The following is a 15,629-nucleotide window of genomic DNA, read 5'->3' as shown; positions in this document are numbered from 1 at the left end:
CGGGAGCTCCCCAAGTCACTCCACGCACGGCCTCGGCGTCGCACAGCGTCCCCGCCCGGCCGGGGGCGGGGTCTCGGAGCCTGGGTCTGAGGGTGCGCGGGGGCGGCTGCGAGGGTCAGTCCCTGCCGGCTTCGGGAGGAGGGGTTCTGTCAAGCTTGCCTGGAGTCTGTGCGCCCCCGACGGTCACCGGCTCCAGCGCCCCGGGGGCCCAGGGGTCTCGGGGGTCAGAGGGGCTCGGGAGGCCCCGGGGCTCCGGGGAGGCTGGGGCCTGGGGGCCGGCGGGTCTCAGGTCGCGGCCGCTGGCGGGGAGCGCGCGGGCCGGGCGCCGCCGAGAAGGGCGGTGCGCGCGGCTCTGCGCTTCGCGGGCCCACGCCCCGCCGCCTCTCCACTTGAGAGCGCGACGTTGAGGCCGAGTCGTCCGCACAGGACGGACGCGGCTCCCCGCCGGCCTGAGTCCGTCCTCTCGACCCCACTGGGGCCCTGGCCCTGCCTGGCCCGAGCCTTAGGCCTCAGGACCGCTCTCAGTCATCACTTTCCCTTCTCCATCTCCTTTTAAGCCCCCTGTATACTCCGTCACGTCTGTTATTCTGTCTCTTGTAGTGTCTCTGGATCCCTGATCTTGGCTGACTAACCCCGCCGCCTCGCCCTGAGTGGAGCTCGACCGGTGGCCTTTGCCCCTCGCCTTTTGCTCTGCCTCCCCAGAGTCTCACCGAATGCCTCGTGTGGACCATGCTGATGAAACAGACATTTCCAATCAATTGTGCAATGTCCACTGCGAGATTCCAGATGTGCCAAAGGCAGCATTTCTGAACATGACAACCGCTGGTCTCCGTCTCCCTCTAAGGCAGTACATCCTCACTGCCCTGTGCGGGAGGACAACGCCTCCCACTCGCACGGAGACTCCGCGAGGCCTGCAACCGCCCCCAGCCCAGAGTGGCGCTGACCCGCTGGAGGCGTGACACAGCAGAAGGGACAAGGTGTCCGGGGCAAACGTGAGGTCAAGCCAAAGGAGATGGCCCCAGAGACCTGGGAATTCCCAAGGACAAAGGGCAGGGGAGGAAAAGCCCGCCTAGGACAGGGCTGCAGTCAGCTCTGCTCGGTGCACTGGGAGCGACAGGCGGCGGGTGCAGACGGCCCTCTGGAGTGAGAGGGCATTTGGACACTGACCGCTTCTGCTAATGGTGTGGCCACTCCGTCAGTTACATCCCATGGTAACCTTACGCCCCTGCGACCCGATGTCAAGCGCTGCTCAGAGCACTGGCCCACATGGTGGAGTGGGTGGGGAAACCCCCCCGCACAGCAGGGCACGGAGCTCGCCAGGGTCATGCAGCTATCAGGCAGCGGTCTGAACCCATGGCCTGGCCCAGCCTCTGCTCTTGACCACCAGCCACTCTGCTGCTCAGTTATCTGGGGTCCCCTCAACTTCTCAGATCCCTTTAACAAGTCCTCTCATTCTTATGTGAAAATGTCTCTCAAACTCCCAAAATTCCAATACCAAAAACAATTTTGAATTTTGACTCTCTCGTCTGTTATTAACTGTACTGCCCATATCTGTGTCATCGGTTAGAGAAGCCCCGGTGTCTCTGTGGCACTTTTACTTCTGGAGGAAGCCTCTGGGATAATTAGGATTCACTCTCATCACTTGCTAAGCCCTGGACAACTCTGCCCACGATCCCTGAGATTCAGAGTCAGGCCCACACCCTCTCTTCCTCAGGGACTGTGTGTTCCCTCAATCTCTCCCACCCCACCTCACTCTTATATAGCCGGTTCCTCTTTTTCTTTAAGTACAGTATTTAGTAAGTTCAGCCAATCTATTGCTTCAGGCAAGCCACTAGCCTTTCTCTAGCTCTTAACTCTAGGAATAATTGAACAATCACATTTGTGTAGGACTTCAACATTTAAAAAGTGCTTTACTCTTTAGTACTAATAATATTCTCAACAACTTTGTGACGTGGCACTAAACCAAGCTCAGAGGCTTGCTTCTCCCCAAGGACGCTCCAAGTGACGAACAGGACCCACACTCTGCTGCAGGCCAGGGTCTTTGCAGCTGTCCCATAAACACAACCATGTATTGGGCAGTGTGTGGAAAGGACAGAATTTTTTAAATGATAATAAATGAGTGATTTTCTTGGTTTTATGAAGCACAGCTGAAGTCTAATTGTTCAACAGAAGAGGAACCATTCGTTAAAAGAAACTAAGAAGACCCTTGAAGAAGAGAAAGTGCATTAACATTCCTCTGAAATAATCATGTTAGAGGACTTTGTAAGTCCTATCAAGGAAAAACTGACAGGTCTTTGATATTTTTACTATTTGCCCACAAATTTTGAATCACATTTGCCTAAGCCACTTAATAAACCCTCATCCTGGTGAAGACCTCTGCACCTTCCAGCTGCGTGAGCTGTGACAAGTGGCAGCCCCTCCGAGCCCTCGTTCCTCTTTCACAAAGTGGAGGGAATAACACGCACCCCATAGGATTGTCCGGGGGGCTAATTAAGATGTGTGCCAAAGTGTAAGGTGTAAAGTAAGATGTACTCATGCAATGACTGTCATTATCACAAGTTTATATGAAAACCTCACTGGGTCGGCACAAGGTCATGATCTGAGGTTGCCATAAAGTGTATCAAATGCTGAATTTCTTATCAGGGATTCTCTGTTCCCACATGTGGCAATAAAAGCATCCCTTTGTCCCGTAGTCATGCAGAACCCGAGTTGTTTGCCAGCTTTCCAGGGATGCGAACTTGCACAAGAAGAGAAGAGATGTAGAAACAGCCCCCCTAGTGTGTGTCTGTGTAACGAGACCCTCGCATAGAGCTACCTGCTTCTCAGCGGCTAGGCCACCAGGCCTGTCTGATCGCGCAGGCCCAGAGCTGCCTGCCCGCAGTGCGGTACCAAGCATCACCCTTCTCCCCACTTCAGCTTCCGCCGTGCCCCGCTGAGTGCGGCTTCCTGGGGGCAGGTGTGTGTCCCAGATGCTCGTTCCCAGACGCACGCTGGTCTCCTGGGGGAGCGCGGAGGGCAGATCACCAGTTCCTGACCTGACTTTGACAGTGTCGAGGACGTGTCAGCTACCAGAACTCCTCAGAGTTTGAGCCTGATGATGGAGAAAGGGTAGCCTTGGCCGTGGTGACGGACCTCTCGAGGGCGCCCTGTGGTGCGTCTGCTGAATTCTGACTGTCAGGGCTCTCACGGCAAAAGGGCTTCTTTTTCAGACTCTCTACTTTGTGGAGTTGGTCCCCTGTGCTTTACTTTCTTGTTGCTGTAATTCTGATTGATGAAAAGTACCTCTTGCAGCAGAGTCTGCGCCAGGGAAATGTGACCAAATTTCTTGACTAAAGGGAGCCTTTGTGCAGGGATTAGCCACTTAGCCATGGGTAGCCTGCGATACTAGAAGGTGTTAGGACCAGTGCGTCCAGGCAGTCCTTGCCCTGCTCCCCGAAACTGTGTCCTGGCCGCCTTGTTCAGCACGAACACGAGCTGCTCGGGGCTGCGCTCTGGGTGCTCCCTTTGTCTGTCTTACTTCCCCAGGAGGTGGCCCCTCTGACGGCAGGGCTGTGTCTGGTCCTTCTGATGGTCTCCCAGCAAGCAGCGCTGCGCTGAGCATTCAACAACGACTGTGGGACTCAGCTGATTGAAAGCTGGCGCAGTTTGGGCTATGACATTTGAACTCTGGCTTCTGTGCTAAGCAGGCAGTCCCACTGCTTTCACAGCTCCAGCCAAGGCACGGGGAGGGAGCTTGTCCCCTGGGGTGACCAGAGACACAGAGGGCCTCAGGCTCTGAGGCTGCACCCCCAGATCCTGAGAGGCAAATTTCTCCCCCAAGAAGCCTGCAGGCAGCAAACCTACTGCTGACCCGGCGGTCCGTGCTGAAGTGAGACCTGCTGCCCATGGAGCAGGCTCGAGGGGCACACACCTCACAGCCAAGTCCACCCCCTGCCCCTCGACCCCCAGTCTCCTGACCCTCGGCCTCCTGACCCCCTGACTCCTGACCCTTGGCCTCCTGGCACGAGTCAATGGTGCCTTGACGCTGGACCAGGGGACAGAAGCCAGTCCACACAACAGAGGCCTGCGTGTGTGTGTGTGTTTCAGTTGATGAAGTGATTGGTTAGGACGAGAACTCACTGAAAGGTGAAGAGACGAAAGATTTACTCATCGTGGTTGTTCTTGTCCGACACTGGAAACTGAGGAGAAGAGGAATCTCACTTTAACGACATTACTTGGTGTCTTAGCTTGGGCTGCTGTTAACAAAATACCACGGACAGAGTAGCTTCAACAGCAGACCCACTTCTCACAGTCCGGAGGCGGGGAGTCCACGAGCCAGGTGCCGGTACGTGGCGTTTCTGCTGAGGCCCTTTGCCGGTTCGTGGCGGGCGCCTCCTTGCTGTGTCTCACGTGGTGGAGAGAGGAATGCTGGTGTCTCTTCCTCCTCCTGGGAGGGCACTAACCCATCCCAGCGGCTCCACCGTCATGCCCTCAGCTAATCCTAATCGTCTCCCAAGGGCCCCTCTCCCAGTACCCTGACATTGGGGGTGGGGGCTTCAACATATGAATCTGGGGGGCAGGACACAAACATTAGGTCCATAGCACTTAGCAAGTGGATCTTGTTAATGCAGCCACTGAGTATACACAGTGTCCACCAGCCCGCCAGCCTGCAGCCGATTCTGTGGGCCTCAGTGCATCTGAAGTGCAGCCACGGGACAGGTGTCGGCCTCACAGAGGAGTGAGTCAGCAGGGACATGCCCCCTCCCGTGGAGGGCAGTGAGAGCACTGCCCTCAAAAGCAGCAGCCTGACATGCTCCTCAGAGCTCCATGAGGGTTTAAGAGTGTGGGCAGGTCAAATTACGTTATCAGGCAAAGAAGCCAGCACCCACGGTGCCAGGCCTCTGGGCAAACTTCTCATGGGCAGTGTTCTGCCCACTCTGAAGTCCAAAGACCTGGTCTCTGGGGTCATGGACTGTGGCTCCACACTCTGGACCGCCCACTTCGTCGTCCATTCACCTACACACCCAGCGCGGGTGGCACGTCTGTGAGTGTGCAACCAAGTCACTCTTACAGCCACTGCTGGTGAATCGAGGGTGGGCTAAGTCCTTAACTGCTTCACCACAGACCAAGATAAACGCAAAGCAGTTTTCAAATGTCATTAATACAGCTTTGCTGAATGCAGATTAATACAGAAACTGTCTAATACACTTCAACCTTAAAAAAATGAAACAATCAGCCTTGAGAACTGAGTCAGCAGGCTAGTAATGGGTTGCTTCAGTCCTGACCCCAGTCTCTTGGCCAGCCGGGCTTGTGTTAGGAGAGGCCTGTTTAAGAGGGTCCATGACTGGACTCTGCTAACCATAGGCAGCCTCTGCTGGCCCACTCGGGAGCCACCACGGACGTCTTGTCCAAAGGGGACTAGCCGGGGGCGTTGCCCGCTGACCTGGTGAACCCGCTGGGCTGTTCCGACGTCAGCCCACAGTCCAGCCTTCATCAGTACCGGCTGAATGAGTAAATGTGCTCGGCTACATTATACGACAATGTATTTGTACCATGCACTGTTTTAACTGCTTCACAAATGGTAATAGTTTGATTCTCTATGTGTGGGTACCATCGTAACCCCGTTTTACAAAAGGGAAAATTGAGGCACAGAGCACCTAAGTAAGCTGCCTATGCTCACACAACTCATCAGAACTCCGAGCTGGAATTCAGACCCGACTGCCTAACTGCAAAGTCCATCCCTATGGACAGAAGGACTATGAATGAACAGGAATGATGGGTCTTCCTGGAGCCAGCCTAAGCCAACCCGCTCCCTGAGGTCCTGACACCCCTGTCACTGACTCTCGGGGTGGCCAGACAGAAGCTTCCCTAAGGGGGGACATCCTTGGCTGTGGACGGGCTGGGGTCTTGGGCAAGCAGCCCCCAGATGACTGGCAGCCACCTGGGCATGGGCTCAGCGGCATGCAGCTTCTCACTGAAGTGCACAGGCCTCACCCAACGGAGGTCCCTCGGACCCAGGATCCACTTCAGCTTGTTAAAACCAAACTCAGCGGAGGCCTGAAAACCCCCCGGGCAGACAAAACCAGTTTGGCCACACAAGCAAAGCGTAATTTAGCTTATTTTGTGAGACTAACTTGACCCGGGTCACTTCTTGTCTCAAGCTAAACTTAACCTGTTTCCTGAGCTTGGTTTGAGGTCACCATTGACCAGGTTTCTGCCCTTTAAGGAAACTCTAATGTCATAACCCACCCTGGGGAGCATGAACAGTCCCGCCTTCTCGATGGATGAGCTGCTCTGTAACAAGACGCCCCTGAGCTCCTCCCGTGTGTGGTGTGAGCGCCCGCTTGTCAGCTGTCCTCTTGGTGGGGCACAACGTATGTTCACCAGCCACCGCTTTGGTGACTCACTGGTTCCTCTTCTGCTGTTTCTGAGCTTTCGACGAGGGAACTGCATCCCTGATCACAGTATACGCACACCCACTGCGCCCCTGGCTTGAGCTGCACTCCAGGAGAGTCGGGAAGTGGGAGGGAGAACCCAGGCAGCGGGACAGAGCAGGCGATCTCAAGTGACGTGAAGTCCTCGCTGCAGACCTGCTCCGGGGTGGGCTGAGGGGCAGCTCAGGGAGACATGCACGAAGGGACGAAGAGGACTCCAGGAGGTCACAGCTGACGTCGGAAACCCTGAAAGCAGCCAGGAGCTCCCAGCTGACGAGGGGTCAAGCCTACTGTCTCTGGAGCCCCAGTTTGAAATCTCTGATAATGCAGATGTTGCCTTTCCTCTCCCAGAGCCCACCTCTGTCTCTGTCCTCAGGGAAAGGTGCTAGGTGGCCGTGGAAGCCCGACTCTCAGCAGGAATCTGCCGTTGGGCTTCCGAACATGTACCCACTCCCAGTTAAAGCCCTCCATTCTAGTGGCTCGTTAAAAACCACATTTTCCAATAGAATCAGAACTAAAGTACAATTGCTTAAAAACAGCAATTTTGATAGATTTTTAAAAAAACAGTTAATAGACACATTTTGATATTTTTGACAGGTAAATACTTTGTAAAGATGTGAATCAAATAATTATCTCTAAATCCTGGTGTTAACTATGACTTTCTTCTGGAAGTTTATGTAAATCTGTTTTTCCTTTGAGAGTAAATGGTTCTTCTGAATGACTCTGGAAAACTCCTGTATCTTATTTTTAACACTTACCAAGCTATTGGCTACCTGTCCTCCCAAAACTACCAAACAGGAAATAAGAATTTAATCTAGAAGATGGGGCCAAGCCTCTTTTATGGTCTCAAGCAAGGAATTAGGCTGTTGAGGGAGAAGTGGAGGGGGGAGGGGGCGGGAGGGAGAGTGAGGATGGAGAAGTGGGAGGTACACCCTGGACCCCACGCTCAGGGCTGGGACCCCCCCCACCCCGGCCGCACTGGCCTGGCCTCAGGAAGTGTGAGCCTCTGTTCAGTTTTTCTTGCCCAACACTCCGGCTCCTGCCCAGGGTTGGCATTTGGCCTCAACCCTCCGCCTACTGGGCTGGAGTCCTGAGATCCGCCTGCTCCACCCTTGCTCCCAGGGGTCTGGAGTCGGGCTGGTTCTGAGCGGGGAGGAAGCGGATTTGCCAGGAACACACTTGGCTGCTCTGGCGTCTTTCCTGTGCCGCTGATGTTCTGCTGTGTTCTTACTGGGCACCGGGGTGACCTCTGGATCTTTGGGCCTAGGACCCGTTTACCATGTCAGTGTGGTGACAGCTCTCCTGGTGTCTGCAAGAGCAAGATTTGTGGCGGAGGCACAGGGGTCTAAGGATGGACTCCAACGATGCCATGGTGCAGGAAGGACGGGAAGGAAAGGCTATGACTGAGCACTAGGTGCACCCAGCACTTTGCTAAATGTTTTTCTGACCTCCGCCAACTGAATCTCCACAAAATCCTGTGAAACAAGTTGTATTCCTATTTAACAGGTGAAACTGGGATTCACAGAGGCGAAGCAACTCAAGAAAGTGGCAAGCTGAGATTTAAACCCAGGCCGACAGACGCCGGAGCCCGTTTGCACTGGTAATGGCACGATGCTGCACTCTGCCCTTTATGCGGCCTCCTGTCCTGCCAGGCAGTGCACACGCGCTGACTTCATGTCTCTCCTTCAGTCCTCACATCAATCCTATAATTATGCCTTTCCACCAACTGGGGAATTGAGGCACAAAGAGGTTAAGTGACTTGCCTGGGGTCCCTCAGCTACAGGCGCCAGAGCAAGAATTTGAACCCTGCAGAGCCAACTCCAGAGTAACCCAGCACGTCCATCACATCATTTAATTTTCTTACCTACATATGCATAGCTGGTCCCATTCTAAAAGGAACTTGAGGAAAGTTACAGAAGACATGCTCTACCATAAAATGAGCCATGTATGAAATACTGAAAAACCAGGACAAGGTAAAGAAAAGCAAAGCTGGCCAGAGAAGAGTTAGCCCAGAAGTGTGTGCTGAGAGGCCTCCGTGACCAGCCACACGCGGTCCTGCAGGCAAGAGCGGTGCCTGGTGAGCGGGCGCAGCTCCGAGGCGACGCTGCTCTGCCCTTTGAAGTCTGAAAAATCGCTAAACCACCCAGGTGCTGCCGAGCCTCCAGGACGAAGACCAGAGGACGCTGAGGGTGAGAATGCTTTTCTGGATGCCACACCCCACAGACTCTCGACCAGGTAGCTTCTCCCCTGGACTCAAACCACTTCCTCAAGTCTGGGAAGTAGCAGTGACTTCAAAGGGGGCGTCCCATTAAGCCTCCTTTCTCCAGCAAGAAGTGGGGGCAGGTGGCTTCTTGCACTGCCCCTGGATTTGGCCAAATTTCCAATGTTTCCACAGTGACCCGGTTGGCTCGGTGCCTGGCAGTGGGACCAACTCCATCATGTAGCAGACAAGACGTGTACCGAGAGTGCATGTGGCCTTTGGTCGCTGGAAGGCTGGCACCTAAGTCTGAGCGAGCCACGGGAAGGACACATACCTTGACGTCAGCCCAAATCAACCAGACCGTCGTGCCCCTGGGACCACCGCCTCACCCCAGCCCCTCTACCCCAATGCCAACTCCTGTATCACATCTGAGCCCAAAGCACCTCAGGGGCCACGCCTGGGTGGTGGGCCTCCTCCAGCTGCAAGAGGGGCTGGGGAGGAGGGTTCCCGGACCTTGGCTCTAGAGCAGGAGGCAGGCTCCACCCCCACCAGCACCCGCATTGCTGTTCTGTACTCATTCTCCAAGTCGAGATCGGCTCAGCGCTGCCTGGAGCAGGCCCCTCTGTCCATTCTCCCTCCTCTCACATTCACCTCTGGAGGGAGGTGAGTCTCAGCAGAGAACTGACCTAATGCCTGTCTGCATGTAATGTAAACACGCCTGTAACAGGTGGACATAATTTCCACAGGTGCTGCCGTGCAGACTTGAGGGGCACAGAGGACCCCATGAGTCTCTAAGTAGATGTTACGTAACAGAAGTGTGTCTGCTCCACATCCTCCCTTCCAGTCATGCCTCCAGTGTGAATGGCGAGTGTTTCTGTCATCAAGGGGCACTGACTTTTGTCAAATGTTTTCCCTGCATCAACTGAGATGATCATGAAGGCTTTTTTCCTTCATTATATTAACGTGATATTACACTGATTAATTTTTGTATGTTGAACCATTCTTGCACTCTAGGAATAAGTGCCTCTCAGTAATGGTGTGTGATCTCTCTAGTAAGTTGCTGAACACAGTATGCTAGCACTTAGCTGAGGGTTTTTGCATGAATATTCGTAAGAGATATTGGTCTATAGTTTCCTTTCTTGTAGTGCCTTTATCTGACCTTGGTACCAGGGTAATTTGATAATGTGAATTTTTAAATCCTAGCCTTTTAAAAAACATTCCAAGGATGGGGTGAATATACCTTTCTACATAATTAAATTTGGCATACTCTGGAAAATGCAATCACCTATTCACATGTATTTATTAAGGAACAGTGTTTCTCATCTCTAGTTTTGTAACACCTAGAGATGCCACTCCAGTTATTTCAAGGGGTATCAACATAGCCTCCAAAAACTTGAAAACAAAGTTATATTTAATTCAGCTTACTTACAATAAATCCCTTATTGGGGTGAAATATTGCCAAAATTATAAGGATAGGTATCAAATTTTCCTATTGATACTTATTGCTTTCCCTCAAACATATCTTTTCATGGTTTTTAAGAACCATGTCATAATTGTGACACTGAAATCCAAACGTGAATACTTCGTTTACTTCACCAACCACTGTGGTAATTCTAATGATCATCATATGCATCATTAGTTTATCGCAGTCTACCTTAAATTCACGTTACAAACTTGACATTCAGTGTAAGCAATTCACAGCAGTGTAACATCCATTTAGCTCTTAGCACATTGTATTACTGTGTTTTAATTCTACACGTGTCATAAATTCCACAATACATCATCACCACCACCATCCGCCATTATTACTGTTGCTATAAGCAGACAGACTTCAAAGAAATTATGAAAAAATTATCTTTTACACTGACCGATTGTCAGCCGAGGGAGGCTGGAGAGGGGTCCGAGGAGGTGAGCTGCCCCAACTGGAAGGAGGCGCGGGAGCCGACATGGAGCGAAACAGCACTTCATTCTAGTACAACAAGGTGGCCCGCCCCCGGCATGGCGCACCTGTCCTTTCTATACATTCTGCCCGCACGTGCGTATTGTTCATAATGCTTACTCATGCTACTAGCACACGTGTACACTTACTTCTTACCTCAAACACATGCAAGTTATCGTGACCTGTGGCCTGGGTCCCACGGCCTACTCACTTGAGGCTGCCGACACCTATGCGTTGAACTTCTGGTCCCCCTCATTCCTTCTTGTAGACCTAGATTTCCATCTTGGGTGACTTCACTCAAGCTTTAAGAACCCTTAGCGCTTCTTGTAGTGCAGGTCCTTTGGCGCCAGATTCTCTGAGCTTTCTTTTACTTCTGAAATGACGTCACTTTCCCTTCCTTTTGAAGAATATTTTCACCGGGTGTAAATTTAGGCTGTTAGGGGTTTTGTTAGTAAGTAGTTTTAGAACTTAAAAGATGCCGGTACGTTGTCTTCTGGCTTTCACTGTTTTTGATGAGAAGTCAGCTATCGCCTTACAGTTGTCACCCGGATGCAGTGGGACTTTCTCTCTAGCTACACTTAAGATTTACTCTCTATCTCTGGTTTCGTCATCTATCATATGCCTGTGAGTGGTTTCTTTGTGTTTATTCCAACTGGGATTAACAGAGTTTCTTGGATTTGAGTTTGTGTCTTCCACTGGTTACAGGAAACTGTGGCCATTATCTCCTAAAATTTATTATTTTTTTCTTCCAGTTTTATTGAGATACAACTGACTTCCAGCACTGTGTAAGTTTAAGGTGTACAGCATAATGATCTGATTACTCTTCAAGTTTAAGAGCCATCTCTGTATTTTATTCTCTCTCTTTATTTTGCCCCATTCCTGTTCTCCTCTCTTTCTAGAGCTCCACTAACAAGTATTTTTAACCGCTTTATTATTCCACATATCTTGTATATTCCTTTATGTTTTCATTCTCTTCTGTGTTTAATTTGGATACTTTCTACTGAAGTGTCTTCAAATTAACTGATCCTTTATCTTCTGTGTTCATTATGCTGTTACGTCTATTGAATTTTTCATTTCAGATGGTGCATTTTTTCACTTCTAGAATTCTCATTTCGTTCCTTTGTTATAGTCCCCAAGTCTCTGGTGAGAATTTCCATCTGCTCACCAATTCTATCCATCTTTCCATTTAAATTGTTTTCATATTTATAACAGTTGTTTTAAAGTCTTCATCCACTAATCCCAACATGCGGGCCATTTGTTGTCCTGCTTCTATTGGTTCTCCTCTTGACTACGGCTCACATTTCTTGGCACTTCTAGTGGCTTTGCACCGCATACTTGACGCTGTGAGTGACACACTGCAGAGACTCTGGACTGTGTTACCTTTGGCTACAAAGAATGGACATCTACTTGTTTGTTTTCCTGGCAGGCAGTTAAATCACTGGCAGATTACCTTGATCCTGCGGAGGTCAGTTTTAATCCTTGTTAGACAGGTCTGCTTTGGTTTTCTTCTTTGCTCTGGAGTAGACCCTTTCGTATGGTTTCCATTTTTAATTTTTAATAAATTATGATGTTTTGACATCTTTAAAACCTTCTTGGCTGGGCAGAGACTGCCTCTCCCAGGACTAGCCAATTCTTAAAGATGCCAAGAGGCTCAGCCTGAAACATGTCTTTGATCTGCAAACAGACCAGTCCAGAGCCAGACCTCCTCTCTCCGGGCCCTGCACTCCTGGAGGCAATATTCCTCTGCCCCCATCGTATCAGAGCCAGGGACCACCCTACTGCTGAGTCTGCAGAATTAGTCCAGCCATGCAGTCCTCAGCTGTTTACCCTGTTCTGTGTGGCCTCCTCCTCCCACAGAAACCCTAGTACAGGTCCTGGCCTCGGCTTCTCCCTCACCCCTGGCCACCCTGGTGTCTTCCCCACATGGCATGCCATGCCTCCCACTTCTAGGGCAATGAGCACAATGAATCTTGCTCTGTCCTGAGCTTCTCCCGCATCTTACGTTTTGACCACACCTGACTGACCATCACGAAAAGGACACCCTTAGTCCTGGAATGTGACCAGTATCCCAAAGGGTATTCCTTCCAGAAGTCATGGTGTTGACTGAGCTCTTCCAGTTTGATGGCTCTGCACCGTGTCTCCTGCACTGGGCAGCCCAGTGCCCCTCAGCCCTTCAGCTTTCCAGCTGATTTCCGGGGTGTGGGGGCTGTCCTTGGAGTCTCACCCACACATGTGAGTTAAGAGCCACCAAGATTGTGAAACATGTTTCTACACAAACTCAGGAGATGCCCTTTCTGTGCAACCCTCCCTTGTGGGGTTTTGTCTTCAGTTTCCAGAAACCCTGACAGCTTCAACCTCCAAATTCTGTCTTTCCATCTCAGTAAAACTGCTGCTCCTGGCTTGAACTCTGTTCTTACGTGCCCTGAGCGAACTGGCAAGTGCCCTCAGGAAAAAGGTCAGAAAGATGTGACAGAACTATGTGCACTAGGTTGCTTCCCTTATTCCAAGGACTGTGTCCTTCCAGCTTCTGTTTGATCTCTGGTATCTTCAAACTACTGTTTTTAATATTTAACAGTTTATGATTGTTATTAGCAGGAGACTTAGTCCAAAAACAACAACTGTACCACAGCCTAAAACAGATTTTCCAAATGCTTTCCCAGAGCGCAGGTGTGGAATCTATGGCATCAAGATCAGACATTGTTAAACTGAGAAAAAGTACTTTCCCAACTGTTGCTACAGAGTAATTCTGGTCACCTCTGCATCCACGTGTCATCACATCCTATAGTTAGAGACGCATTCTATACCTAAAGGACAATAGATTAGAGTCATTTCTTCCTCGTTTATGTCTTCTCTTTCCCTGTGTCTAATATCTGTGACATTATATAGAACTTGCTAATAGTTCACTCAAGAGTGACAAAAATGACTTTTTTAAATTTTTTTTATTGAATTATAGTCAGTTTACAATGTTGTATCAATTTAAAAATAACTTTTATAAGCTTGTTAAAAATAGAAAAGAAAAGATACTTTTCTATGTTTTGATATTTGAACCAAAAATTGAACTAATGGAATTCTTGAAGTTTTCAATAAAATAAAAAATAATTAAAATTAAAGAAAAAATTTTTGTTTCAAATGATAGTTGGGCTTGAATAACTGCCAAAGAACCGGGCACGAACACTGTGCGGGCCGCTCGGTGCACATGTGTGTGAGCGTGTGTGCGGGTGCACTGACGCCACTTCACTTGGTTTTGCAGACACTGACGACTTCATCTGACACATGCAGAGAGATTCGCGGAGGACAGGCAAGCCACGCCCAACACTCGGAGCGCGAAGACATCCTGTGATAAGCCTGTCAGCGCGGCCTGGAAGTGACGCCTGACGGCTCCGCTCCTTCTGCTCAGTCTCGGGCTTTCCCTTCCTTTGTCCCAGTTCTCCCTGCTGAGCTTCCAGCTTTTACTGCGAATTTCTTCTCTCTTGATTCACAGTATAGTCTTATAGTCACCATAAAAAAGAAAGGAAAACACATTCCCCAGGCGTCAAGGAAGAAACAGATACACCCCAGCCTTGAGAACAAGCAGAGCTGACACAGCTGTCTTTTCCATCCGTGAAAGGGGTTCAGCTGCAGGTTCTAGGAGCCAGAGCAACATCAACACTTCAGTGTCACTCAGTGCAAGTGTCAGGATACAGAAGTCCCTGTCACTGCTTTCAAAGGACACCTGTGTAAATATTTACCAGCTCCTTAGACACACCTCAGACTCTCAGTCCTTCCCCCATGTTTGAGCCAGGGGTCTGAATGATTCATAGACCTGCAGAACTCCAGGTGGGTAAGGGGAGGCAGAGATCACTTAATCCCAGCTGCACCACCCCTCCCGAGATTTTCATTTAAGACACGCAGCTGAACAGGCATCAAGACCAGGTCTCCACTTGCGAGCAGAGCGTGCTGTTTCTCCAGTCAGTCCATCCTATTGCCAGGCAGCGTCAATGGCTATAAATCTCTTTCTTGCATTAACCTAAATCCTCCTTGCAGAAACTTCTTTTCATTGGTCCTTGCTCTGCCAATGTAGGTATCTAACTGGTAAACACAAATATGCAAGACACTGTAATTTCTTTAAGTCAGCTTGCATCCACATCTGAACCTCCTCCTGGCAGTGCTGTGGCAGCGTTTAACGCCAGACGCTATCCAACAGAAGGTCCCAGGGGTAATGCAGAACCCAACGTTCAGGACGTTCCTGCCATCACCACTGCGCGTGGTCCCGTACTTTCCAGGCCCTGTGTGGGGCTGATGTGGGCGGTGCAGCTCCCGACACGCTGCTCAGTGTCCCTGAGGTCCCCCACCTTCTTGGAAATGCAATCAGGTGCCTCTCTTGTGGGGCAAGTCACCCACTCCCACTCCCTTCCTCTCAGAATCCTGCTTTTTCTCCCAAGTCTCAGAAGGGCCACTCCTTTCCCTACCCTACCACTGAAACCTGCGTCTAATTTCTTCCACACTTGTATCACATTTGAGAAGAGTGTTGTCATCAAGTTCCCTGCAAACACCCCAGAAGTTCAGTTTGAACACTTGGCTGAAACGGGGTGTGGGTGGCAGGGAAGACAAATAAGGAAGGTAAACATGAGAAGATCAAATGCAAGTGGTAACTGCCACACCTAGTGAGGCTGAATCATTTTCTTAATTTCCTTCTAAATATTTGAAAATATCCTTCGTGTTTGCCTAGAATCCTACCCAGTTGAGAAACTATTCTTGTTTCCTTCAATTATTCCCTGCAAAACAGTTTCCAGGTTTTTTATCCCTATCTCAACCTGCTGCTATTTACTCAAGCCTTTCTCAAAGTATGGTGCCAAGACCCCGCGGCCAGACGAGGTCTGAGCCGGGCAGGGCACGGAGATCCCAGGGAGCCCTGCTCTGGGCACTAGGGTAACGCCAGTGTCCTCCCCAGGCATGCCACCCGATGGCCCCTCTGAACACGCCGTCAAGACAGACCCACCGCGCAGTCTCTTGCAGCGCTCTCTCCAGAGTGTGCCTGCTGACTTAGAACGGCCACGCAGCAAGGGCTCACTTCCACTGCCACCACGGTTTCTGAGAG

General features: G+C 50.7%; 1 long non-coding RNA gene across 1 annotated transcript; it reads left to right on the top strand.

The window, feature by feature from the left end:
- The first annotated feature begins 8 nt into the window (after positions 1-8).
- LOC116150565 (uncharacterized) lies at positions 9-1,511 on the top strand. The gene is made up of 2 exons (XR_004134297.2): positions 9-114; positions 601-1,511. It is a non-coding gene; the product is annotated as an uncharacterized LOC116150565 (long non-coding RNA).
- The last annotated feature ends 14,118 nt before the right edge of the window (positions 1,512-15,629 follow it).

The sequence above is a fragment of the Camelus dromedarius genome, chromosome 26, assembly GCF_036321535.1.
Source record: "Camelus dromedarius isolate mCamDro1 chromosome 26, mCamDro1.pat, whole genome shotgun sequence".
In the NCBI taxonomy this organism is placed as follows: Eukaryota; Metazoa; Chordata; class Mammalia; order Artiodactyla; family Camelidae; genus Camelus; species Camelus dromedarius.
The sequence above is the reverse complement of the archived record's forward strand: the minus strand, read 5'-3'. Positions and strand labels throughout refer to the sequence as shown.